Raw genomic sequence first — 26799 nt, 5'->3', positions numbered from 1 at the left:
TGATAAAATTATTATCGATTTTGATGTAAATTCTTTTTAACAACAAATTTGTAATTGAAAATAAGATTGCAATTTGGCAGATAGAAATGTAAAAATTACTAATCTAAATAAGAGCATTAATTCTGGATAATACTAATGATAAAATTATTATCGATATAATACCGATTTTGATGTAAATTTTCTTTAACAACAAATTTGTACGAGACAATGCAAAATATCACAATTAAACGATACAACAATTTTTGTGTACGTATCGTTGATCGCGAATGTCTGTAACGTTATTTTCTATCTCTCGAAAAATGTCACAAGACAAGAGCCAAACATTCCTGCCAAAATAATAACACATCGAGCAAGCACGTCGTGACAGCACCGAAACGAAACACACCTCTGACAGCAATCCACGAAAATCAAAATCCTGCGAAACTTTACACCCACACCCACTCACCTATTCGACCGAACGAAACACGAATTTCCACGCAAAAGAGAGCACGCGTAACGAGCGCGTGGCGTGGAGCTGTCATCGGGCAAAAACGTCGTCGACCACCGGCCAGCCAATTATGTCCCCGCGGCTAATGCGCCCATCCAGGTGGCGCAGCGGTCGCGCGGACGAAACGCGAAATCATACGATCGAAAGCTGAATAACAATTAATTCGATTTACGCGGCGGTCGGGCGAATTAGGCGTGAAAGGGACAGCGGTTTTCGGGGGAGGGGGGGGGGCGGGCCGTCCCCGTGGATGGAAGCTTTATCCTCGGGTTTTGACGTCCATCTGATAACGAGGCAGGCCGACATCGGCCTCACCCATTGGCCAAGAACCGCAAATTCATTTTCGAACTCGCGTCTCGTCGTTTCCACTCTGCCCTGCCTCGACATTTTTCGCGTTTCACCCATGCCTGTTTTTCTCGCGTCCCGTTTCGCGGTTCGGCATCACTACTACCATACTCGGCTCTCCTCGCTTTTCATAATTGGCCTGCGGCGTTTTCTGTGCTTGGCACGCTAATAAGCGTTATTGGCAGCCCATCTAATTTATCTGTGCGGGATGTCGCTCATCCACCGATCGATTATCCTACGTAACCGCCGCGTAATGGCCATTCTAGCTTACGTTACGCCATCGTGCATCGTTTCCTGCGGCTTGTGCCCTGTTTTTTTCCCTGCCCGTTGACACACGCCACTTATTGGAGCTGCAGATACGCTCGAGTGGAAACGGAATATCGAAATGTATGTCTGTTGGTATTTTTGTTTGGATAATGATTTTTGTTTCTGTGCAAAATTTCTATAGAAATTTTTGAAGAAGAATTTATATTTAGGAATATGTTGTGGATATCGATCTAATTATCGAGTTATTATAGTTTTAAAGCGTGCCATGAACGAAGAAATTACGTTATCCTTTGATGGTGATGAAATACTTTGATATTCTAATAAAGTATTTGTTTTGTAAAGTTTGCGTAGAAGTTGTCGATGAAAAATATAAATTATATAAAAACAGAGCGTATAAATATTTGTTCCCTTGTCTGTAAAGAGGTTATAATGCTTAATGTTGATAAATTGCAGACAATTGCTTAGGTATCTTGAGAAATAAACATGGGTCGGTAAGCGGGTTCAAAAGGTAGTAGAAAACAATTATGGTGAACAGCTGGGAAGCAAAACAATGAAACTATGTGTACTTACATAGAATGTGAAACTCTTTGAGCTTTCCAGTTACAATAGTGATCCTCAATTTCGATGTGAAAACAAAGCTTCTGTTAAACTAAAGAATTTAATTATGTTATGAAACAAGTAAAAGTTTTATTTGAGAATAATCTTCTTTCAAAAACTTGTTATAATTTCATTTGTTAGTTGAAGAAAAATAAATGAGAAAAATATTTTGAAAAAAAGGAGAAAAATTTTAGAGATCGTGTAACATTTGTGATTAATTTTTTAATTTCGATACAATTTTTTATTTATAAATATTTCTTCACAATTTAAATACATCTTCGCTTAACCTATACTGTTCCAAAGAGTACAATAACCTACACGTCACATATCTATTGAATCTTATATAACTCGTCTTATAAAGTATACATAAAACTTCATTCGTTGAGGTTAGGGTTTCGCTGTTGGTATGATATTCATTGCTATTTATCTGACTTATTTTAAGACATATTGTTACTTTTTCCTTTCTTTATTTTATACTTTATACTGTACTATAAAGAAAACTTACAGTTTTACAATTATATAGCTATTAATTAAAAATAATAAGAATAATAAAAATAATAAATTTCCTTTTTCAGAATTAAAAGGAATAATGTATTATTGAGAGCAAGAAAAATTAAAAAATATTTCCATATGATGTTAAACACAAAATTTATCTTTTTTTTATTTTTTTTCTCTCGAATTGATCCAGACAATCAATAATAAAAGATAACTGTATCCTATATTAGAAAATTATATTTCTGTTAGTCGACTTTTGATCGGATAGAAGTGAAGGGTAACGGGGATCGATACTTTGCCTACAAGCCTTCCTAATAAAACTCTCTGCCGGAAAAGTTTACGGCTTAGTACGAACCCATGAGCCGATCAAACAGACAAAGTTATAAATGAAAAATCACATTTTTCTATAATAAAAAAAATCTCTCATATAATAAAATAAAAATTATTAAATTTAAAAATAATCTTGTACTTTCTTACATAATGAGTCGTCCATTCGCGTAATCTTTTTTTTTTTTTTTTTTAATTTCATCTCCATTCACTACTTTACAAATATACAAATCAGAAAAATAACGTAATTTATTTTATCGAGAAAAATAATCGTGACGCGCAAACGATTATCACTAATTTTATTAATTTATATTTTACAATGAAAAATATAAAAAAAAAAATAAAAAATATTTATTAATAAATTATATAGAATATCGTTTGTACATTTCGAATGCAATTATCGACACGTTATTTCGCATTTGATCCGTGAAATTTTATTCCTTGAACGTTGCCAACGCGAACCACGAGAGGAATCGACCTTTCTTTTTTTTCCCCAGCAATCCGTAACATTTAGAGGGATACAAAAGTTAAACGTTTCCATTACGAGAGGTATTTCGACCGATCCTTCACGCGTGACTTCTGCACCGGAATCGGGTTCTTCTTTTAATTTTCCCTACGGCCGACGAGTCTCGAGGAGGGCTTAGTTTAAAGACAGTCGAACGTGATTGTATTGCGAATCGTTCGCGTTAGAAGCGTTCAAACATAGTTTCCAGCATCTGGTGGAGATAATAAAAATCATTCGTTTCGCGGAGACATCACGTTTTCCATTTGAAAGAATGAACCGAGTCAACGAGATTGATGTTGAATCGTGGATTGTAGTGGCCGAACAAATATTATTATTAGTTTCTGATGCGTTTATTCTATTATATTTATTCTTTAGATTTTTTTTTTCGATAATTTCTTGTAAGAAAAATTTTTCACGAAAAATTCGAGTTTTGATATCAAACAAGATACGTGTTATATTTCCTCTGTGGTTAGCTTATTCATTAACGAATTCCCTGTGAACACACGATCAAATCTACCACGCCCCTTATTACCCAGCTTTCCAACAATATCTACTTCCGCCTATATAGCCCATCGATTTCCAGATATAGACGCTTCATCCTAACGTCGAATATCCTCGTGTTTAAACCGTAGTTCTATATTGAGGATATCGAGGATTTATAACAGCTTTGTGTATAATAAAGTACCTTTATTATTCTCTTTTTACTTTTATCGACCTTCATTAATAAATCTTTCGATTTCCATTCAAAAGTTACCTATTACACGTCAATAAATCCATAGTTTTACGAATCAATGATCGAGTAATACTTGAAAAACTGCATTCCTAACTTTTGAAACAAGGATAAATCAATTTTCGTACGTGTTCGTTCGATCCGCGAAACCACGAAACGAAAACGTTAAAAAAAAAAAAAAAAAAAAAAATCGCAATTAGTCCTTGAATAAGCTCACAAAGATACATTAACGAACGTCCAGAAAGGAGCGTCCCGCTTTAACTGGGTCGTTTAAGCGGAGTCGAGTTTCACAGCGGCGTTCCGTAGGCCTTTCAAGACATTCACAGAAGGGAATTCCATTGAAAGTCGCTCTGGTTTCGAAATTTTTTAATAGAAAGAATAGCCGGCTGCACTCGACATTCTCCACGCCGGTTAAAGAAGCCCATTCGAGGGAGAGAGCGGGAGCCAGCCGAAAATCCAAGGGAGATTAAAAGCGACAATCGTTTCATCTCCCCTCCACTCGCTATAAACCACCATCGCCACCGCCGTGAAACGGAGAAAGCTTTGAGGCAGAAGTTCGCATTCTATCTCTGTGAAACGTCTATAGCCTAATTACTCGCTTATGAAAAAGTCCGCCTGAATATCCCATTTACGATATTCCATGTGGCAGACACGCGACGTCACTCTTAAACGCGAAATAAATCGTTTCGCTCGCCCCTTTCTCACTCTCTGTCCCGCTGCCACTGTCCATGTTTCCTCAGAAAGGTTCGTGCTTGCTTGAAAATCCGTGGCAGCGCCACTTTCAACAGGTTCGTGCGCGTACGGTGGCGCCCTCACATACCTGCTTGTCGAGTCACATCGTGCAGCGTATCGTCGACGATTTCACGGTGGTCCTGTTTAACTCGTGCCGAGTCGAAATCTATGAATAAGGGATAAGCGGATGATTAACGATATCGGTGATCATTTGAGTGGCGAGGAATGATGAAGTATGTGTATATAGAATGGTGACGGGTGCAGGTTTTAGGTTACCCTTCGAAAATCAACGTGCGAGTCGATCGTGTGATGAATCGATGTGGAATACGAGAACGATTGGAATGAGCGAATCATTGGCGGTTATTGGGATGTCTATTATTATGAATGTTTCTGAAAAGTGGAGAATCAAGTGGAAATGAAGCGATCGAGACCTTGATAGAAAAGGTGGTATTCATTGGAAAAACATTTGGTACGATATTTTTATATCGTGATATACAATATAAATTAAATTTCCGTTAATATTAAATTTTACTTCTATTTGTTTCCTATTTGGTTGAAATCTTTAGAAACTCATTCGCGCGAACAGTAGATATTTTTTATTAAAAGTTTCTAATATTATACCTATTATTAATGTATAGGTTAAATTACAAGAGAATAATCCTTTGTTAAAAACGACTTCAATCACCGCATAAGAACTTCCACAAGATCAATTAATGAGAAATACATCAGTTTTCCAATCGTCTATTAGAAGCAATATTGATTAACAAATCCAATTTAAATAACGTAGCTTCCAAACGATTCATTCTCCAGAAATATTTTCCTCTAATCAATCTCTGATCTATTCAATCTTTTTCCACATTAGATATCGATAAAATCTATCGTCTTCTTGCCTATTAAAGGAATAGACAACTCAAGATCGACTTTATCAAGTTTCACGCGTGTATAACTTTTGCGAGTTCTCCCCACTCGGCTACCTCTCCCCGCCAAGCGTGGATTTCTGAATGGGGAGGGGACAATGGCACGGGACCACCTGCAACAAGAGCCGGGGACAGATCGTCTTCTTGGACGCATACTTATTCATTTCCAGACCGACGAGCATCAAAGCGTAACGCGGCCCGACAACCTGTAATCTCGTGGATATTGCCAGGTGCGCGGCTCGCGTCGCCCCCTATCAACATCATGGACGATTCAACGAGTAATGCCACGTTACGTCGACGCACGTGTCGTTTCGTTCCCGATCGTCTGCGAATCCGTCTGCTTGCGCTTAATGCGCAGCCCGTGTGCATCGTTCTGAATCGTTTAGGGATGAAGGTTCTTAGGGGATCCGCCCGGGAATTAAAGCATAAGCGACGAGCTGTTCGAGGAGACAGCCTCTGATGTACTGCTTTTGAGACAGCTTCTCACGCTTCTACGTAATCCTTGATAATTTGAATTGCGATTTTGTCAGTTGTGCTATTTTTCTTCTTTTTCATCGTAAAAAAATAGAATTTTAAATTTTAATGTCCATTCTTTTCTTATTGGGAAATAAAATTAGTTTAAGAGTACTTTTATTAAAAATTTTTTACAACCAAGAGATAAATGGTCGATAGATGTATCTTTGTTGGAATTTAAACCGCTTGGAAAAATCCTTTTCACGATCAACCGTGAATCTTCACACGTGGACACTTCTTTCGCTCGATAGATCAATAAGAGCCGAAAAGTTTGAAAGGGAAAAAAAAAAAAGGGGAGGAAAATACAAATAAACAACGAGAAAAAAAAAAGGTTACAAGAAGCTCGTGAACGGTCAACAAACATCAGAGGAGGACAAACAAAGAGGAAGTTCAAATCAAAGCCGTTAATTATCGTTCTCGCTGCGAAGTCTCTTCCCTTGGCCCCTTTTGTTCGCGTGGACGCACGCGGCCACGCTCTCTCCTCGTATTGTTCCCAAAAATGCTGGCGGCGTGCATTGTAAGCGAGCTAACGAAATAACAAGGTCCTCTTCCTTTCAGGACAAAGGAAAAAAGAAAAAAAAGAGAAGGGAAGAGAAGAAAAAGAAACACACTTGCGATATTATGATCAATGTGAATTTCCAAACTTTCCATTCCATTACCTTTCGTTGTTCTTCTTTTCTTTCCAAACCTGCTTTCGCAATCGTTTCGTAGTTAATTTAGATAATCCCCAGAACAGAGACAATTCCATCTCGTTCCCACGCTCGTGCCCACATCTCTGTCTCCATGCTTATCCATGCACGAGTTTCTGGTATTGTATAACCTAAAATTATGAAGATGGCGCTTCTAACACCGAATCACATCAAACACGTTTACCTCGATTCGTTACTAATCTTAGAGCAAATTTGCAACAAAATATTAATATAAAATAAAAAAACATCTTTGAAAGATCGAAACAAATATAAAAATGAAATACAAGATGTAAAAATTGATTGTAAAAATTGAAAGATACAAAAATTTATTTATTTAAGTTACGAGGAATTGGAATAAGCGAGACGTAGAATGAGAGAGAGAGAGAAAGAGAAAGAGAGAGCTCTATCTTCGTCGCACTGCCATCTTGCTTCGTCTCGCTTCATTTATTCCTAACTTAATAACTAAGCCTCGATCGTAATTTTTGCACATCAGTTTTCATGTTCGTTTTGCCCTCCAGAATCGATCGTTCAAAGTGTTGTATGTTCTTTCTGAAAATATTAACATTCTACATCGTGCATTCTATATATGATATTTATACGATACCTTGTACCGTGGATAGCGCATGCGCACTAATTCCGTATTACTAATTTGTCACGGTGGCAGTGGGCATATGGGCAGAATACGCAAGCTCGATCGGTAAACGTAGTGTATAATCGGGGGGCCGACCCGTGGCGAATGTAACAGGCCCTATTTAATGGATACGTGCAGCGGAATATATTTCAAGAGGATTGCGCATTGTTAGCTTGAATTCGAGCTTCTCTCGCGTGTAAAAAAAATTAGGGGAACTAATGGTAACTGGGTATCGATAGAGGAGAAGGAGAGAAGACGCTGTAAGGGACATGAATCACAGATGAAAAATTAAAACGAGGAAGGTGAATTGATCGAAATTTAAACAAGCGCATATTATATTAATCTCGTGCAACTGTGAACGTAAACAGGAACTTTTGTATACACGACAACTTATTACATTTAATTAACGTCTATTATTATTGCCAAAATAATAATCAATATTTGATCACGTTTATATCGCATAATAAATGATTATCTATGTTGATAATCTAAATTTATCGTAATTTGCGTAAAGATATAAACTAAAACAATGTTAATTAATTTTCATTAATATATTCAGTTATAATATAATTTTCAAGTCTATCAAAATATATATTGATGCAATATCGGATATATTGAATACAATTAAACGGCAATTATTATTATTATTATAGTTCTTTTTTCTTCAGATTTCATCGATTGCACACGTAAGATAATTTTTATTTTATTTAAAATTTAACACACGACTTACTAACGAAACAAAAATTAACGAGACGAGTATAAAAAGTATAAATAACGCGATGGTTGCAGAAATTCGTATTCAAGCCTCGACTTGAAAACAAAACGATCTCCCATCGTTTTATTTTGCTTCTTTCTATCCTCGTCGGACTTAATTTAGGAATTCACGTTAATTGCATATTTTTCGTTTCATTTTTGCCATCATTATCCACCGCGTAATTAAATAAACGTAAACGAAAACGGTGGGCGAGAAGGATTGGGGGAAGGGAATCGAAAGGGGAGGAATCCGATTTCCCTCGGTAAAATTGTCGGCAGCTCGATAGCTGCTTTTCGTTTCCGGCCGGGCCACGGTTTCCTGGGCCACGGTGTTTCATCGTCCAGAGTTTGTTCCCCCGCTGTCGAACGATATATTACGGTATAAAATAGTTTCGCCCAGGTAGAAGGAAACAAACTCTGCGAAAACAGTGCCGGTGAAATCTGCATCGAAATCTGCGTCTCTATCGTAAACAAAAATGAATGTAACTCTACCTAGCTTTCGAATATATCGAACGAGGTTAATCCCGTGCTTTTCGTTGCCAGAGAGAGAGAGAGAGAGAGAGTTTTCACCAAAATAATTTTGCCCCCTTGTTTCGCGATATCGAGTTATCGCGCGAATCTGTGAATGCCGCATTGTGAATCGCGACAGAAATTATACGTGGTTCTATTCTCAACTTTGAACGAGGTTTATTTTTATAAATGGGCTGATTTTTGAATTACCGAAGACACAACGTTTTTTCCCCCCGAAGATAAAAGGAAAGGTGTCAAAAAAAGGGAGGGGGGAAGGGGGAGGAGCGAATAACAACACATTTTCGAAATGAGAAAAATCTTTCTCGTAATTGAAAAGAAATTATTGATGGAATTTTTATAGATAAAAGGGTCCCGTATAAAATTTCATTCCATTCACCTGAAAAGGATTTGTCCATCCTAGAAAGGATGCTAAAAGTAAGAGTACTTCACTCGTAGAATCGATTCGAACGAACACCGGAACATCCTTCCTGTTTCCAACGAGGAGGAGAATTGCAGACAGGCGGAGGCAGGGGCGAAGAAGAAGTGGTGAAAAATTCATCTCTTATTACGTCGCCACCATTCATTCATATCTCTCGCGAAGATTCTTCTCTCTCCTTGGCGAGGGGCGAGGGGAGGGCAGGGAAGAAGGGGAGGGGGAGACACCGAGAGGGGTGGCGATCGCAACGCCTATAATAGGACGCCTATAGCTTCCGGCGAGGCTCCTTCGACAGAGAGAGAGAGCGAGCGAGCGAGCGAACGAGAGAGAGAGAGAGAGAGAGCGAGCGAGCGAACGAGAGAGAGAGAGAGCGAGCGAGCGAACGAGAGAGAGAGAGAGCGAGCGAGCGAGCGAGAGAGAGAGAGAAAGAGCGAGAGAGAGAAGGGGAGGGGGGAAGCCGGTCGGCTGTGAAAACGGAGAACGTTTATTGTACGAAACAGGATCGTCCCTATCTCTCAAAAAGAATCCTACAGCGGATCGCATAGTTGGCGAATAAAGGCGGGGCGTAAGAGGACCGGCACCGGCACCTCCCTTTGAACGTATTCGCAACAACACGCAGTCACGTTTCCGTCTCTTACGTCGATGATAATGCTCGTTTCGTTTTCTCTCGTTTTACCTCTCGCGTAACCTTGCGATTCTTTGGGAGAAACAGAGAACCGGTAGAGAATAGGGACGAATAGGTGGAATAGGATACGCCTAATTTTTATCTCTTTCTTTTATTGTTGGGGACGTTGTTACCCTTGCATAGATTTTTACGTTCCATTGTGCGTCTCTTTTCGGGCCGTTCTTTAACCCATTGTGTCATTGAATTTCATTCTTGAATACGCACGTTGATTGCCACTTCGATCGTTATTATGCAAATCTTTCGACAATTAATACCAGTTTTTATCTTCCTTTTATTCTTTCATCCTTCGCATTCATTTTTCAATTGAGCAAAAAAAAAAAAAAAAAAGAAAAAAGAAATAAGCAATACTAGTCCCTCTTTCATCGACATCAAAGAATCGCAACAATCGACGTTTTTCACGATGGTTTACGTATCTGAAAGAAAAAAAAATATATATATATATATATTCCTCCCCTCCGACGCTTAATCGCGTCTCTATAAAAGTGCTGATCAGCGGGACGATCAAAGGACCCAAGTACGGATCAAAATGAACGATGACTCTCGCGAGCCCCCTCGCATTTGTCGTGCCTCTTCCGTTCTCTATTGTACATCGTCAAAAAATATCAAGCTCCACCCTGTACTTTACGATACTTCCTCAAGGGATGACATTCAGACCGTGTTGCCTTGACTCGTCCCGAGCCCGTCTTCCCGACATTTTGATGAGGTGGGATTTGGCCGGGAGCCAGTGTAAATGCCATTCTGTCTCGCTCTACCCCTACCACCGAGCCTCGTCTCTTCCCACTCTTTCTTCGCCGACCCTTCTTTTCGTGCCTCGTTCCGTATCCGCGACAGTGGCGCCCGCCACTCAGATTCTCGTTATCGCTAAGCTGCAGTTTGTTCTGATTCGCATTCTGCTACAAAATAGAATCTATCCGGAAGATGGATCGTTGGATGGAGCGATTTTGCTGATCGACTCGTGGATCGCATGAAGGAAGGGTCGGTTAGGTAGATTAGGTAACTTGGGTTTGTGTCCATATAACGGATTTAGAGGTTAGAGAATTTTTTGATGTCTTTGTGATGAATAAATTGCTAATTGTTGCTAGATATAGAAGTATTGGGTACAGAGTGTTTCGAGATTCATATGATACAAAAGATATTCCACGTGAACTCTTTCAAAAATTTCAAATCTCTGTTAAATTATTTGAATAAAATTTTGAATTCGATTTTGTCAAATGAAAAATTGTTGAAAATTTTTCAATCTACGTTTATTAATATTTTTTTATTCAATATGGTGTGCCTTATGTACCATACAAATCTCGAATAATTTTTTTGAACATCCTAATCTATAAATAAATAAATAGAAACAAAAATTTAACTATAAAGTAAATTTGATTCATTTCTCATAGTGACATGTTAATGCACCCATAAATAACCTCGAAACACGTGCAGCTTATGGAACATTATAATCTTTGAAAATCATTAGAACCCACAATAATCACATTTCGAAAGGGAGAATTCACTCCTTTCGAATCCCCAACCATTTTATTGGACCTCTAATCGTACGTTCATCGACGTCCCGTGGTGGCCGCGAAATCATTTTTCAGCGGGCATTAACAGCTCGTGACACGTGTCGCTTTCATTTCGCCCGCTCTGCCTGTTACGACTTAATCCGCGAGAAAAGGATCCCGCGGCGCGATCACGAGGCAATAACGCGTTCCTCCACGTGTTTTACCAATCGGTCACGTGTTCGTTAGCGCCGCCTAGCGGTGGCTTCTGCACTAATATCGTAGAAATTTATTAATACTCGTAATTAAGGGAAGTATAACGATTCATAGATGATCAGATAATGTAATTTTAACGTTGTTCACGAACCATGTCCACGCGCTACCACAGATATATTCCATTTCGAGAATTTCTGCTCTTTTTTGACGTTCACTTTAGCGAGGAAACTTGCCAGAACGGAACGTGTTTGCGAACAGATTGCAGTATTCGAACTGAAGTTCTCTTTTGATGATGCAGTTGTGTGAGTTCTTTTGTTCGAGTTTTTTGTATTCCTGGATAGTACATACGTACGAATGTTCTTCTCTCCAGTTTGATGCTGGTTATTCCGGATCAGTAATTAGGTTATGTTTGTATACACGGAAAGCACAAGATCTGCACTATCGATAAGAAAGACAGTGAAAGTGGTATATTAATTCCTTCAATCAAATGAGTCTTATTTCAAATATTCCAACGAATAGATTAGTGAGCATATAAGAGATACTTAAATGATTAAAACACCCATACCACTCGTCTCTCTCAATCCGCGTCCTGAAATCGCTCGATCTCCACTCTAATCAAAAACCATCGTCCCACGGTAATTACCAAATCCAAAGATCCCCCTCGGTCCCGTCCACCGATCGAACCGCAGAAAACATTGCGCATCCTACACCTACACACACACACACACACACACACACACACACACACACACACACACACACACACACACACACACACACACACACACACACACACACACACACACACATATATATATATATATATACCTCCAACTCTCCGATTCTGACGCACGCTTCACTCTGTCCAGTCCAGCATTCTCTCGACATTAATCGTCTCGCGCGCACGGATTTGTGGGGCATCAAAGAACAACCCCGCCGCCGCGGAACCCTCGTCGATTCGCTGCGACGTGTTCCCGGCTCGTATCGGGGGATAATGATCTAAATCCTAGGCGAATCCGAAAGCTGATCCGCGGGGCCACGGTGTGAAACCCGATCGAATCCTCGACCATGGTTTTTCGTCGTCCCGGACGAGATGGGAATTACGACATTGTGGTGATGGTGATGGTGGTGGTGGTGGTGGTGGAGGAAGGGTCGCCGATTACGTTGGATTTTCCTGAATATATTTTCAGCGACGCGATAAAATATAGGATGAACGATGGGGCAACGTTCGAGGGTCGGAATATCGGGGTCACGTGGTGGACACGAAATTTATTACTCGGCCGAGCGAGACCGATTACCCGCCGCACCTCACCGCCTAAAAACTTGTGCCTGTTCTCTGTGCGTTATTGGAAGGGGGAGCCGCGTATAACCGGTTGTCTCGATGTTTGACTACGGAACTCTTTTATTGCGGTTTAGTGCGCAGGGAGCGTTGGTGATGGTAGGAGTGGTACTATTCGACACTGTTGCTCGAGTTTACGAGCACTTGGCGAGCGTCAGTTGTATGAGTGAATATAGTTTTTGGTATAAGTTATGTCGAGTTTGATGCAAGGTGCTTAACGTATCTGTGGAGTAGTTTAGCGATAAGATAATTATACGAAGGAAAATGGTGATGATATATATGTATGTGGATTGATGTGAAATATATTATGAGATTTTTTTTGCTAGTTAAAAAGAGTAGATGATTCTGGTAAAGATAATTATCTTATACTCTTGGCAATTATTGAGGCCTTTCTTTCTATTTTTAACCGTTTGATTTTAAATATAGTCGAAGACTATATACTTCTGATAATCGATCACAATGGAGAATTTTTTAATGTAAATTACAAAATATTTCTAAATATTTTTCATAAATATTTGACATTCTCTGTGAGAATGAATTATGAAGTATGAAAATAAATATTTATACAGGCAGTGATTAACACACTCAAATTTTTCTCTCTTGCCAACTCTCAACGTGATGCACGACTCAACAATTAATTAGATTATTAATTATATTATATTACAAATTGCAACGTGTTAGATATGATATATATAATTCGCAAAGATTAATAATTGGTAAAATATACGTAACTTATATCTATTATAGTTTCAATTATTAATTACATTATATTTATTAGAAAAATCTAAAATGTAAAAAAAACATGTGAAGTAAATCTTTTTTATGATTTAATTTCTCACCCATTCTTATATCATTCATATCATTCTACATTCTATCATCAAGCGCGTTGCATTAAACATGCAATGTTCATTCACAAGCATAAAACCCATCGTGATACTTTCTAATTAAGGCAAAATAGCGTAATAAACGAAGTTAGTCGAGCTTCATTGCTAACCCTAAAGCCAAGGGTTCCATCAATTCCGCTCGGTTCATCCGGCATCGTCAACAAAGTCATAACTCTTCCGACTACAAAGTGACAGTAACGATTTCAGACGGGTGGCTATACCCCGGTACATTTGTCGTTTATAAGAATGGATCAGGATCGTCTGGTTTCCAGTCGCGTGCAATTGCCTCTGAAGAATTTATCTTCGAGAAAAATAATATAGCCAACTTTCTGCTATACATATACATGGATAAAGAAATTTTGAAATTTTGAAAATAAATGAAATAAAATATTTAAAATACGACAAAGTCGAAATCATTGTATCTTTAATTTTTAATAAAGAATTATTTTTATTTTATATTTTTGAATTAAAAAATATAAAAGAATATATCGTATTTTTTTTTTTTTTTTAATTTCATCCGACTCGTATTGATGATAGCACTATGTATGAAATTTAGATAACATTCCTCCATATAGGAACATAATAGATTACATAGTTGCTGCAACGCCACTATATTCATCGGTGGCATTGTAACGGCAACTCAACGTAATACAATGTAAAATATGGCGACTGTAGTCGACCGGACTCGTGTTCTAATTACGGCGTATCGCTCGGTTGTCTCGTACGTCTGGCAAATGGGAAGTTATCGAGCGATACTTATTAATCGCGAATAATGAGAACGGTAAATCTCACAATTAATTAATATACAACCATAACTGAAGTTGCTAGTTGAATGTCTTGTTTAATCTATTTGTACATCTTTAATCTTAAGATTACAATAGTCCAGCCTGTTTATATTCAAGCATCGTTTCAAATATTAAAAAAATTATTTTAATACACGAATTATTTAATATTATAGTATGTATAAGATTACTCGCTCTTCAGTACGCAGCAAAGTCTCTTCATAAATACGTATAACGATTACTTACGCTATACGTATAACAACAATACGCTTGTTTTTCCAACACGTGTCACGAATGAGAGTCTCGAACTGATTTCCTGCGCGCGCAGCCACTCGTGTCGCTCCGATCACGATACTTTGCCATCGAAGGAATTAACCTCGTTACCGTTTCGCATCAAACCATAGCAAGCTTAATCGACAGCCTGCCAAGCCACTATAGAACGATCCTCGTGCATCTCGTAATGCCTAATTCCATTCACGATTTCATCGATTGCAAACTTGACTCTCCATTCACGATTTCATCAATTGCAATGCGTTGCAGTCATCGTATGCACGGTAGAAAACGAACGAGCGCGTTAGAATTAAATGATATTCAAATCGAACATATTGATGAGAATAGAAAGGAGACGAACAATATGGATAGAGAGAGAAAGATGTAGTTGTGGAGGGGAGATCGACAGGGATTTCGAGAATTTTTTTACAATTCACGGCGACATATGCTCTTTAATTCCTAGGGATTAAGAAAGAACCAAGTTTATAACGATTCGTAGTTGTACGATTTCAGACAGACGTCTATGCTCGCGCGCGCACGTGCTCACGAAGTCTCGTATTCATGTACACGTAGTCGCGGCAGGGATCTAATAAAAGCGAGACGAGAGGCCCTGGGTCTTTCGTTGCACAAAGGCCACCGGCTACGTGCCCTTTGCACACGGCTCTGTGCGAAACCGGCGAATGCCGGATTCGAGTGGCTTGGCTCGTGTTTACGTCGGATGAAAGAAACGCTGGTTCGCGAGGACGCAACAAGCGGCTATCGATTGGGCACGTAAACAGTTTTCGCTGTATATTGTCCGTTTATACGGCGACGGAGAGATGTGTCGGTGAAATATTTGACCGCTTTTACTATTGGATGGACAAAGTGGTTATTTGTACTATTGTAAATACGTGTACGCTCTCTTCGATATTTCTAATATCTTTCGAAGTACTTTCGTAATGCTTTTTTTATTCTTCTGTTATATTTTGCTATTTTACTTAGAAAAAAGATAATTTCAAATACTTTATTATATTATATTAATTTACAATTACTTTTAATTAGAAAATTTTAGTTATAATAATTATACGTATTCTTGGACATAACATTTTTCAAATTTCAATTATGATGTTGATATAATTTTAAACAGTCTAGGTATAATAGTATTAAACGAAAGTATCAAAGAACAAATTCTTTTCGAGATACGAGAATGAATTATGCGAGAAGCATCAACGTAGAAACAAAGTTAAACAACACACACACACACACACACACACACACACACACCTATGATTCAACGAGGTGGCTGAAATTCCGGTCTGCGCCCTCTTTCTCCCAATTGAAACTCTTTTATTTGAGTTTGAATTAGCTGGTTGGATGCGGTTTAAGAATGGATGGTTGAGAGTGGTGTGTGGCGTTTTCGGCGTTTCGTGCTTTGTTTAGAAATCGGGCGCTTATGGCCGTATACTCAGCTCGCCAACTTACATATTCCCTGCGTTAGCGTAATTGGATCAGCGAGAATTATCGGGAACTTTAACTTGGCCTCGAGATAGCGCTACTGGAACGCCACGGACCTTTCGTTTGATTCGATCCTTATTCTCACGATAAAGTTGAACCATCATCATTCTTCGCTTTGTAAAATATATATCGAGAATTGTAACAAGAAAAATATTTTTTCTCTCTGTTAATTGCAATTAAAATTATTATTTCATTATACGAATACATGCTTTTCGATCATTCTCATTATTTTTCTTCAATTATTCGTTGATCCATTCTCATTTCGTTTAAACGCAACATTATTCATCTTTTTGTGAAAAAAAAAAAAGGTGTTAAAACCCCATTGAACCTTCTAACTGCGTCGAAAAGTAACGTGGCGTTTAACCACTGCTAGGTATGTATAAATAGAAGTGTAAACAACCGACGATTCGAAAATCCCTGTGGCTTTTTCCACGACGGTGGCGCGCTCTCGCATCTCGACGCGTAAATACGCGATGATCCCATAGAACGCATAAAATATTTCGCCAAACATTCGACGGGGGACGCCGATTCCGCGCTTTTCTCCTCCACCTCCTTCTCCTCCCCGCCCCCAACAGGTACGCAAAAAATTCCGTGCCACCAGTTTATTTCCATACCAGTCGACTGTAACTTGCCAGCAGTGTAGATCGTAAACGTGCTTGTGTATGGAGTGTTTCAGAAACAGGTGACCAAACTTTGGCAAATATTCCAATGCTTTTAAAAAAAATAATATCAATCATACGTGAACACGGATATAATTTTAATTCTTTTCTTCCCTATTCGAATATTGTTTTAAAATTTTAATATTGTTAAAAAATTTCTTTTAAAAATTATTATATTATCATTTTAATCTACATGTTGTTTTAATTTGAATGACTAAGGATATTATAAAAATCTCATAATTTAAAAATAATTGATATCTTCTAGATATAATTTTATTAAATATAATGAAAATCTGTTTCTATAATTTAACGATTCTAATTGAAATATTCTATATAAAATCATAATAAACACTTTCGTAATAAACGACAGTATAATATTCCTAAAAATTAAACATTTTTCCATCTCTATGCCCGAATGAAGTCTACTCTTATAATTTTTCATTTATTGAAACATCCTGTAGAGCCAAGTACGGTGTTGATTGAATGTGACTGTCGCGATGGAAGAAATTCCGCGAGCAGCGTCGCGCAGCAGCGACCAACGGCCAGGATGAATATGAATGAAACAGGTTTCCGGTCCGGCTGAGTCCGAGCCATTTTTACATTTGCATCCGTATTTGTCGAACGCGAGGGCCCGGGACTAATAAAAGCAGTCTAATTTTCTTCTCTTTTTCGACAGCATCACGCATGCTGAACAGCTCCTCTCCCGTGTTCACGGTGGAATGGTTTTTTGATTAGTCCGATCTGCAGCCGCTATTAATTACACGTACATCTGGTAACGAGACCCATTTTTTCACGCCGCAAGGATGGAGCCGTGCGCGACACGCGGAAAAAAGATGAGCTCGCGCCAGTTTTTCGCCACGAGAAAGAAACGAATTGTTCGTCGTCGTTAATTATCGGCCGATTCGCTCGCCAGACTCGTAGTTTTTTGGGTAACTTTTAGGGATATCGTTTTTTTTTTTTTTTCTTCCTCCACTTCCGTTCTTTCAATTTTCAAAGGACTTTCACGATTTTTTTTTACAGTATTCGACGATAGTCGAACGCAAAATTGACATTTTTTTACTACTTACTTATCCCATATTATTTAAACATCTAAATCATTGTTATTACAATTATTATTCAAATGTTTATTTAAATTAAAGAACAATAACAACGATTAAAGATAAAGATTTCTAAAGATTATTCTCCGCAATACACAACGAGACAACCTAATTTCAAAATCGTTCAAAATTATTCTTTTACAACACGTAGCTCGGAATAGAACTGATTACATAACCTCAAAATCGCTCGCATATCGAACGTCAAGAAAATTTTCAATGAGAAGCAACGAGGAGAGAACTCTTTCCAACGCGCGATAGCACACGGCGCTAGCTATTCGTGCCCGTTTCCAATAACACGTTCGCGAGGCAATATTCCGGAGATCGTCGGCGCGACTACGAATTCCCCCGGAATAAACGATTATTTAAGCGCTTTAACGGTGAAAACGGCTCGAGGAGGATCGCGATGTCTGCATTATTAGCGGGGAGCCGGTGTTCGATTCCGCGTCGTATCCTTTCTTATCGAGCGCTGCGATCCCTTTTATTATTATTCCGCGCTGCTCTCTTCTATAATGCGCCCCGATACAGCTAGATATCCGCTCGCGGCTCGTGAATACATACCTCTTCTATCCGCGATCGACCGTTTTCCAATTTCGACGTCGTTCCGTCGCCGCGTCCCCCTCCCCTCGTCGATCGAGAACAGTCACGCGATGTACAACCGGCGTTCAACGACACGAACAATTACGGAGTTTCGTTCTTCGGGCGGAAACCGGGCCAATTCGATTGTTACCGAAAATTGAGAAGATTGGGTTCGCGAGGTGTCCCGAAGTTAGCGTCGAATTTAACTTGGAGAATTTACCATAGAGTGCGTGGTTCGAGTGTTGGAAAAGGAAGATGGCGACCAGCGCCATCTGAGTTTGCTTCGATTGTTGTATGTAGTTCGAAAGAAGCGTTTAGTTAGTTTTTAAATCGAAGTTAAGTGGAAGTTAATCGTAACGTGTGACGATCGTCCATCTGCAAACGATGTTCTAAACAAGAAATAATTTCTCATTACGTCTCTTAAAACAATGTAATAAAAAAAACTTTCTCGAATATCCGTTGAGAATATCTACAACGTTCTTCCGAGCGTTGCAACTTGCTCCAAGTCGTTCCAAGTCTTCCTATTCCACTGTTATGCTCGATCGATACATCTGCATCCTGGATGCATCAAGCAGCGCGTATCGTAACTCCGTGTTCCTTGCCTCGAGAGTTGGCCGATGGAGAATACGAACCGACAGCCGAAGAGATTGATAAAGTCCGATAGGGGAAGGGAGAAGGCAGAGAGGCACGAAGTTGGTAACGAATTTGTAGACAATATTTGAGGCAAGACGAGGCACGTGCAATCTGATATCCATCTTTTATGACACCGTTCAGATTCAATTTGCTTCTCAATATCAACCGAGCCCGAGCCCTGCTTTGGCCCGTGCCCGGACACGATGCGCTCTCTCCTTCTCTCTCTCTCTCTCTCTCTCTCTCTCTCTTTCTAACACGAGCGATGTTGCCGCTGCCAAATACTCTGTCTCTGTTCAAGCTCGGGCGAGTCTGGTTTATAGGATACTCGAGTCGCTGGCGTTGTTGCAATATATTTCTTCAACTTAGAAATATTACATTGTGAAGAAGAGACTCGGCCAACGTAATCTTTATCTGCTATCGGCGGTGAAGGAGGACGCTATCAGAAAGTGATCGCGTGTCCGATACTCCTTGTCCTCTATACTTTTCCATGATGGGACGTGTATGTGTGTGCGTGTACGTGTACATAATCGAAGTGATGTATTCGTTTGGACAGAAACGTTTTAGAAGATGAAGGATAAAATTGCGTGGACTAGACGTGAATTAATGTCGCGTGACTGATCGTTCGATCGAAGCGTTTTTTGAGGTTAGAATTCGGATTAAGGAGGAATTAATGAATTTTTGACCGTTTTAATAATTTAATTTACGCGATATGATGCGATATTTTCGCGTCGATTATCGATCATTCGATCCAAATTTTTTGACAGATCGAGACGAGAATTACACGGTGATTCGATAATTGATAACGGGATATCCGATGAGAATACGTGTAAGTTTGATAATGATTTTGTTCTTTCATTGTCACTAGGGTTTTTTTAATGAGGCTTGAGCGACAGGTACGGTTTTCCAATTGCATTTTGCACGTCGTGAACGAATACGGTGAAAATGACAATTAGTGTTCCAATTGAAATGGACAGTTGAGGATAAAATTATATGCAGATTATTAACGTCCGCTTGTCGATTCTTCTTGGTTAAACTCGTATCGTCCAAAATTGGATATATAATATACGATATTTCTGATGAAATAACGAATAAATCTTGTGAGAATTTCGTGAAATTGATAAATTCAGGGATAAAATACTAATAAAAGGAGTTATATCGAAATTTTTGTTCACTTCGAACATCCATTTCGGGATTAATTCCTGTCGTTTCCTCCAAATCCATTTGCTCGTAAAATAAAATCGTATGCAGATCGCGAACGAAGTGCAGCGAAAATGAATCTCATTTACAATGCAGATTATGCACACGTTTCGGTATAATACGAAAATACTTTATTCGAACGCAATTATTTATATTTCAATATGTTTCACCTGTTGCGATACACAACTAATTGAGCGACCAACCCCAATTGGCCCATTTAATAAAAATATGATAAAACGTTAAATCGAATGATCTTAAACGCTTTCATATTTATCTATATATATATCTATTGTATCTAAAAACATAATTTACGTTTTATCGAAGAAATTTCTCGAAGCGAAACTATTTTTAAATCAAAAATTCACTTTTTTGGGTAATAATAGTTCAGTTCATTAGAAATATCAAAACAAAATATTAACATTTATTCTCACATTATCGTTTTCGTTCTACATAATTTCTCTCATAAAAAGGAGATAATTTACTTTTTATTAAATGAAAAATCTCTCAATCAATAAAGAAATTATTTTTGGATAAAATATTAATATATCTATTTTCCATTTCACATCATTTTTTCCTTTTATATCTACCAATTATAGATTATCAATGAATCAAATAATTCTCTACGTTCCACTCATCCTATAAAATTTCTCTGTCAAAGAATAATTAACGTTTTTAATTTTCTGCGCCTGCGCATCCCCATCTGCATTATCTTCCTTCAAAAATTCAAAGCTTCGTAAATTATTTAAAATCCTTCCTTCCAGTCTAATTTCTTAACACATTTATAATAGATATCAAAACAAAATATTCATTCCGTCAACTGCAAATGAATCAAACAGTCCAACTCTCAGTCCATTCTCCTCCGCCAATTCCTATTTAATTTTTTCGTCATCACCTTTACGTTAGATTCGCAAAAATTCGAAGAATTTTAAAATCATTCCAATCTAAATCATTTCCCTCTCCATTCTCAGTCACGCTCGCGACGATAAAACCAAAACAAAAATATTTACTCCATCAATTGCAATGAGTCCAACTCTCGCCACGTATCCTCCGTCGAAAGGAATAAGGGCTATCGATTTCCACACTTTCGTTTTTAATTTTCTGCAGCTGCGCATCCCAAGCATTCCCACTCATAGGGCGTCCACCTACGTCAGAAATGCGAAGGTCGGTGGATCGTTTAAAATCCTCTCCCTCCCCCCCCCTCCCCCTCCCCTCCTTCTCTACCTAGTTTCTAATTTCTCTCGCGCGCCCTCTGCAACGTCCTCTCTCCGTCCTCGTCTCGCTCGCGATGGCCGCCGCGATAGACCGATCAACGATCAGTGGTGCAACCCCTTGAAATTCCTCGCCTGCACCCTTCCTAATTTCGCGCTCGTGCGAGGGTTGACGTTGACGGTCCCCCGCGAATTACAGCCCTGTCCTGTATTATTTAAGCCGGAATAGCGTATCAGGCGCAATATGTTGTTCGCGATTGAGCGGCGTGCAGCTGAGATCGACGTCGCGCGCGTCGGTCTTGGGGAACGTCTGAGGGGAGGGGAGGGAGGAGAGAAGGGAGGAGCGAGAAGACGAAATTTGAACAACTTGTTACTCCGCTTCTTCGATCGATATTACAGAGTTTATGCGGCGAGCCGGTTGATATTAATCCTTGCCAAGTATCGAACTTCTGGAACAATATCTAGGGGGGGGGGAGAGGAGGGATCTGGTTGTATAGGAAATTGTATAGCACGAAGTGGATGATGGCTCTGATGGTAGAAGAAAAGTAAAGTTAAGAACGTTGAGGAACGAAGCTTCGTTTTCACGAGAACTGTTTTCAAGTTTTGCAAAGTTGTAGAATAAAAAGAAGCTTCCTTCTTATTTGAATTTTTGAAAACGAATTTTTTATATTTTTCTTTCTTTTTTATTTTTTTCTTTTTTTTTTTTAATGGGAGATCTTCGATCACGTATACAGGGTGTTGATATATTCGTGGATCTAAAGGTAGAAGAAATTTACGAAGACGAAGCGAGACGATTTTTGTGGATTACTCGAGGATATATATATATATATATATATATATATATCTGTAAACTTTTTCAAAATTAGTTTGCACGACACGGAGATAAAAATCTATCTATCTATATTATTTTCGAACGAAAATAAAAATTTGAATGTAAAATAAAAATTTTAGAATAGAGAACCGATAAAATTTCTTTCTTCGACGATTTAATATTTATCTTGGGTTATAAAGTGGGGGAAGAGTGCTGCCAAGGAAACCCAATACCAGCCATGGTCCGTGAATCGTCGATTGAACGTTCGTGATCCATTCATTTCCGCCATCCTTTCTCGTTACGCGATATAAATATTAACAGCCGCCGATATAGAATTATGTCTTTGCACAAGGGTTACGAGGTACGTCGTTGTACGTTGAACAAGTTTCCCCCGTTGTTTAAAAAATGCATCGACCTTTCAACCCTCCTGGTGCGCCCTGAAACGTGATTTCGTTTATCGAACGCGTAACGGAAGGAAGTAAACGATGATAGATCGAAGCTCCTTCGCGGCGATTAAAATTTCAGTGTCCCAGATTGACTGGGTTCTCGTTGGGTCAGGTTACCTTTTAGTTTTCGAAGCAAGTGGAAACACGTCCTTTGGGAGGCCGGGTGATTTGTAGGTACTTTAAGGGTTGCTCGTCGGTTTGCCTCGAGTTGGAAAGGTACAAAGACGAATCGCGGCGGGCCTTGGAATACACCGTCGTTGGCCACCATTCAACGCTTTCTGTATTTGCTTTCCATTCCTCCACTTCCGTTTTGCTCTTAGACGATCGTGCCTGCATGTTTGATGCACGAGCTTAGGAACATCGGGGGGAGAGGGGGGAGGGAAGGAAGGGAGTTTTAAACTTAAAAAGAAATATAACGATTGAAGGTTGAGGAAGAACTCGACGCGAGATAAGATCGAAAAACCACTACCCTCCCCCCCTCTTCTCCCTTATTTATTCCGATTTTTAACGATATATTTTAAATCAAGCCTTCCAAATTCTAAACTTTTGTTCGTGGAGAAACGTGAACGGATTCAAATTTATTTAGAAAATAAAAAATGAACGTAAATGAATGTACAAGCGCATCGAGTTAGTTAATGGTCGCGTGGCGCTAGTGTCGTCACACTGTCAACTCTTCTCTCCATGGAGAACTACGAGATTATAAATCAGTAAAAAGATTTAAATATCAGGAATAAAGAGGAAAATTATATAATTGTATTAATCCATCAATCCTATATATTCCAAATTTCATCAAATTCGAGATCCTCAAAGATGTCAAATTGAAAAAAAATCATCTTTAAAATCGCTGGACACGGGTATTTAACCGCTCCCTCACACTGACACACCTCGTTTACCAACTTACTCCCGAGCAAAGGGAAAGAGAACGGAGAGCGAAGACGCGAAGCGAAGAGGAGGATCCTCGTCCGAGGGGTAGAAAGTGAACGGCAATCTACTTGCCTCCATTCAATCAGCAATCGATTTCTTCGATTTATTGGTCGGTTTAGGGAGAAGACGTATGGACGCCGCCGGCGTCTGCTGTCGTTACTTCGGTTTAGGGGATGACCGCCTATATTTCCATCCCCCGATGCGCGCACGCGACGAAAGAGGGACGGCCCCACGCTCGGTTTTACGTGGCCCGCCGACGACCGACTTTTCGAATCCGCCGGAAACTCGCTGACGGCCGTCTTTCATCCGCCCCCCTCCTCCTTTTTCCACGTCGAAACTTTCACGAAAATCGTCCTCGCTTCTCTCCGATGGGTAAAAAAAAAAAAAGAATGCGCGCCAGCGTGTGTGCGAGTCTCAGGATAAACGTACTTGGGCCAACCTTTGAATTATTACTTGAATATTTATTTTTTTTTTTTTTTTTGTATATAAGAAGCGATTGTTTCATAAAATTGAAACAATCGTAAATACGAAGTTTTTATTTAATGAAGAATGATATATTTTTATGGGGAGAAAGAAATTTAATTCAATTTATTTATTATAGGAAGGGTTATATGATATGAGACAAGAATTGTGCACAAGATTTTCTTTTTAACTCTAGGATAACATAATTTCGATTTTTCGAACTTCGCCATTCATTCTTTCTTCTCCGTCACCTTTATTTCCTCCTTATTTCCAGTACTTGGCACAAGTGTTCAAAGATCACAGTGACATCGAAACGAAAATATTCACGTCCCTCCAATAACCATCGCGCCAATAATGATACAGACCGCTATTACCGCTTCTTCTTCTTCTTCTTCCTCTTCTTTTTTTTTCGCTTCGTCTCGGTCCCGAAGGAGTCGTTCCACCAGCCGATTCGACGAAACCGCGATCCATCGATCCGAACGACTTCGTCTCCGCGACGCTACGGCCACACGGAACAACGCTTACAACCCTTATCGATGCTCGTCGATCATGCTCTCCATCGACCGACGAAACGAGCGATACAACCACGTTGGTTGGTTTTGCAGACGGTGAAATCGATTTTCACGGAGAGAGGAGGAGGAGGAGGATGGAATCATCATTGAGAGATTTTATTTATTAGAATGGAATTTAAGGGTGTCATTCTAAAAATAAATGTGGAAATATTTGTTATTGTGGGGAAAAAGGACAGGGATAGGGTTGGGTATGTACCGCCTATGAGCACGAACAAATCGAAGCGAAACATATGTCGAAGAATATTATTAATATTTGTTCGAAAATGTAATTTGATACGCTTTTTATCGATAAATAATAATATTTGTTACATAAAATCGATCATGTTCCTTCTTACATTATAATTATTTTAATTATAATATAATTATATTTAAATGGAAGGATAAGTTAATGATAAATGTTAATTGTTGTACGATCTTTTTCTTTGAAAGGCAATCAGCCTTCTGTATTATTTTAATCAAGAAAGATCATCCACAAACGATAAATATAAAGAGAGAGAGAGAGAGAGAGAGATAAAAAGAAATATATAATATTCCAAATTTGATTTTAATTTGATTTTACACCCTACTCCCTTTTCTCCTTTTCTAATCCCATCATTTGTCTTCTCCCTGTTTGTCACAGAGGAGGGGAGGGTCGGTAAATTTTTTTGGAATGCTAATGCGAGGATCGCCTGCCAAGGGGTAGGTTTATTCGGCGGCCGGAAGCCCGGAGCAGGAGAGTCGTTTCGATGACTTCCTGGAGGGGTGATGTTTAGATATCGCGGGGCGGAAACGCGGGATTTGATTGGCTCGTGTGTGTGTCGGGTCGTTAGGGATGAGAATTTTGGGAAACGTGGACAGGAAAGTCCAGAGGAGGAAGTTATAATATACGGAAGAAAGGGGGAGGCAGAAATCTCGATGTAAGTTGAAAGAAATTCCATTTCGAAGAAATTTTAAACTCAATTTTGATTCGTGTCTTGCTTATATATATATATAATATAGATATATATTTAATATAAATATAATATAATTTAGATTCTAATTCTAGTTGGAGTTATATAACTTTTAAGCTCTTTTAAAAAAATTTTCTATATTTATATATATATCTTCTATATTTATATTATATATATATATTTCGTGAATTGATTTCAATTACTTATATATCTCTTTGAATTCTTTGCAAGGAGACTTTTTTTAAGAGAGCTTAAGAGTTACATAGCTACATAAATTAATATAGCTATATTATTATATAGATTATATAGATATACAAATATTATATAGATTAACATAGCTATAGAGCTAAGAGTTATATAACTAGAATTAATTTATATGTAACCTCATTAATAATAATTCATTTGAAATTAACAGAGATACGAACGAAATGTAACTCTTTCGTTAATCTGAAAATCCTTCAAATTTCACGGGTCTTGATAATATTCTCGCACCCTTATGACGATACGAAAAAGCAGGGAATAGCGCACTATAGTCGCACACCTATATGGCGAGAGGACAACTCTGGTCAGGTCATTCGGTTGGTGCACGTGGAATTCGTTTGCGTTTTAACGAACATGCGAATGATGGTGGTTCCAACTTTCGTGTCCACCTGTTTTCCGCATGCACGTCACTCGCATGGGATTGTAAATCTGGCCGGGGCAAGAAACTCGTTTCCATTTTGCCTCAACTTGCCTATCGCTTCTCGTTGTTGTTGTCGTTCGATGCTCGTCTCTCCTCTTTTTATCAATAATCTCGAACGAAACAGTTCTCAAGATATAATTTGTTATATAATTTGTTGGCCAAATGTCGAATACTAATATCAATTAACCCTTAAAAATATTCAATTGATAACTAATATACTATATATTATAACTAATATCAATTAACACTTAAAAATATTCAAATATTCGTTGTAGAAACATATAACAAAACGTCATAATATTCAATGATAGATTGATGAAAAATTTAACCATTACGAATAAATGTTATTCAAGCATTTTAACTTTCAACTAGAATTAATTCTACCAACTCTGCCTAACTAGTCTACTAAGTAGACTAATTGTTGAATGTATGCATGTAAACATACTTCCATCTTGTATATTTACGTGTGAATCAAATTTTTAGCGAGTTCAGTATAATAAACCCACATCTATATATAC

General features: G+C 38.6%; 1 protein-coding gene across 3 annotated transcripts in view; it reads left to right on the top strand.

Moving 5' to 3' along the window:
- The window catches only part of LOC122718913 (teneurin-a), a 387491-nt gene that overhangs the window by 123223 nt on the left and 237469 nt on the right, over positions 1 to 26799 (top strand). The window lies entirely within an intron of this gene.

This window comes from Apis laboriosa, unplaced genomic scaffold, assembly GCF_014066325.1.
Source record: "Apis laboriosa isolate Shangri-la unplaced genomic scaffold, ASM1406632v1 scaffold68_cov148, whole genome shotgun sequence".
Classification (NCBI taxonomy): domain Eukaryota; kingdom Metazoa; phylum Arthropoda; class Insecta; order Hymenoptera; family Apidae; genus Apis; species Apis laboriosa.
The sequence above is the reverse complement of the archived record's forward strand: the minus strand, read 5'-3'. Positions and strand labels throughout refer to the sequence as shown.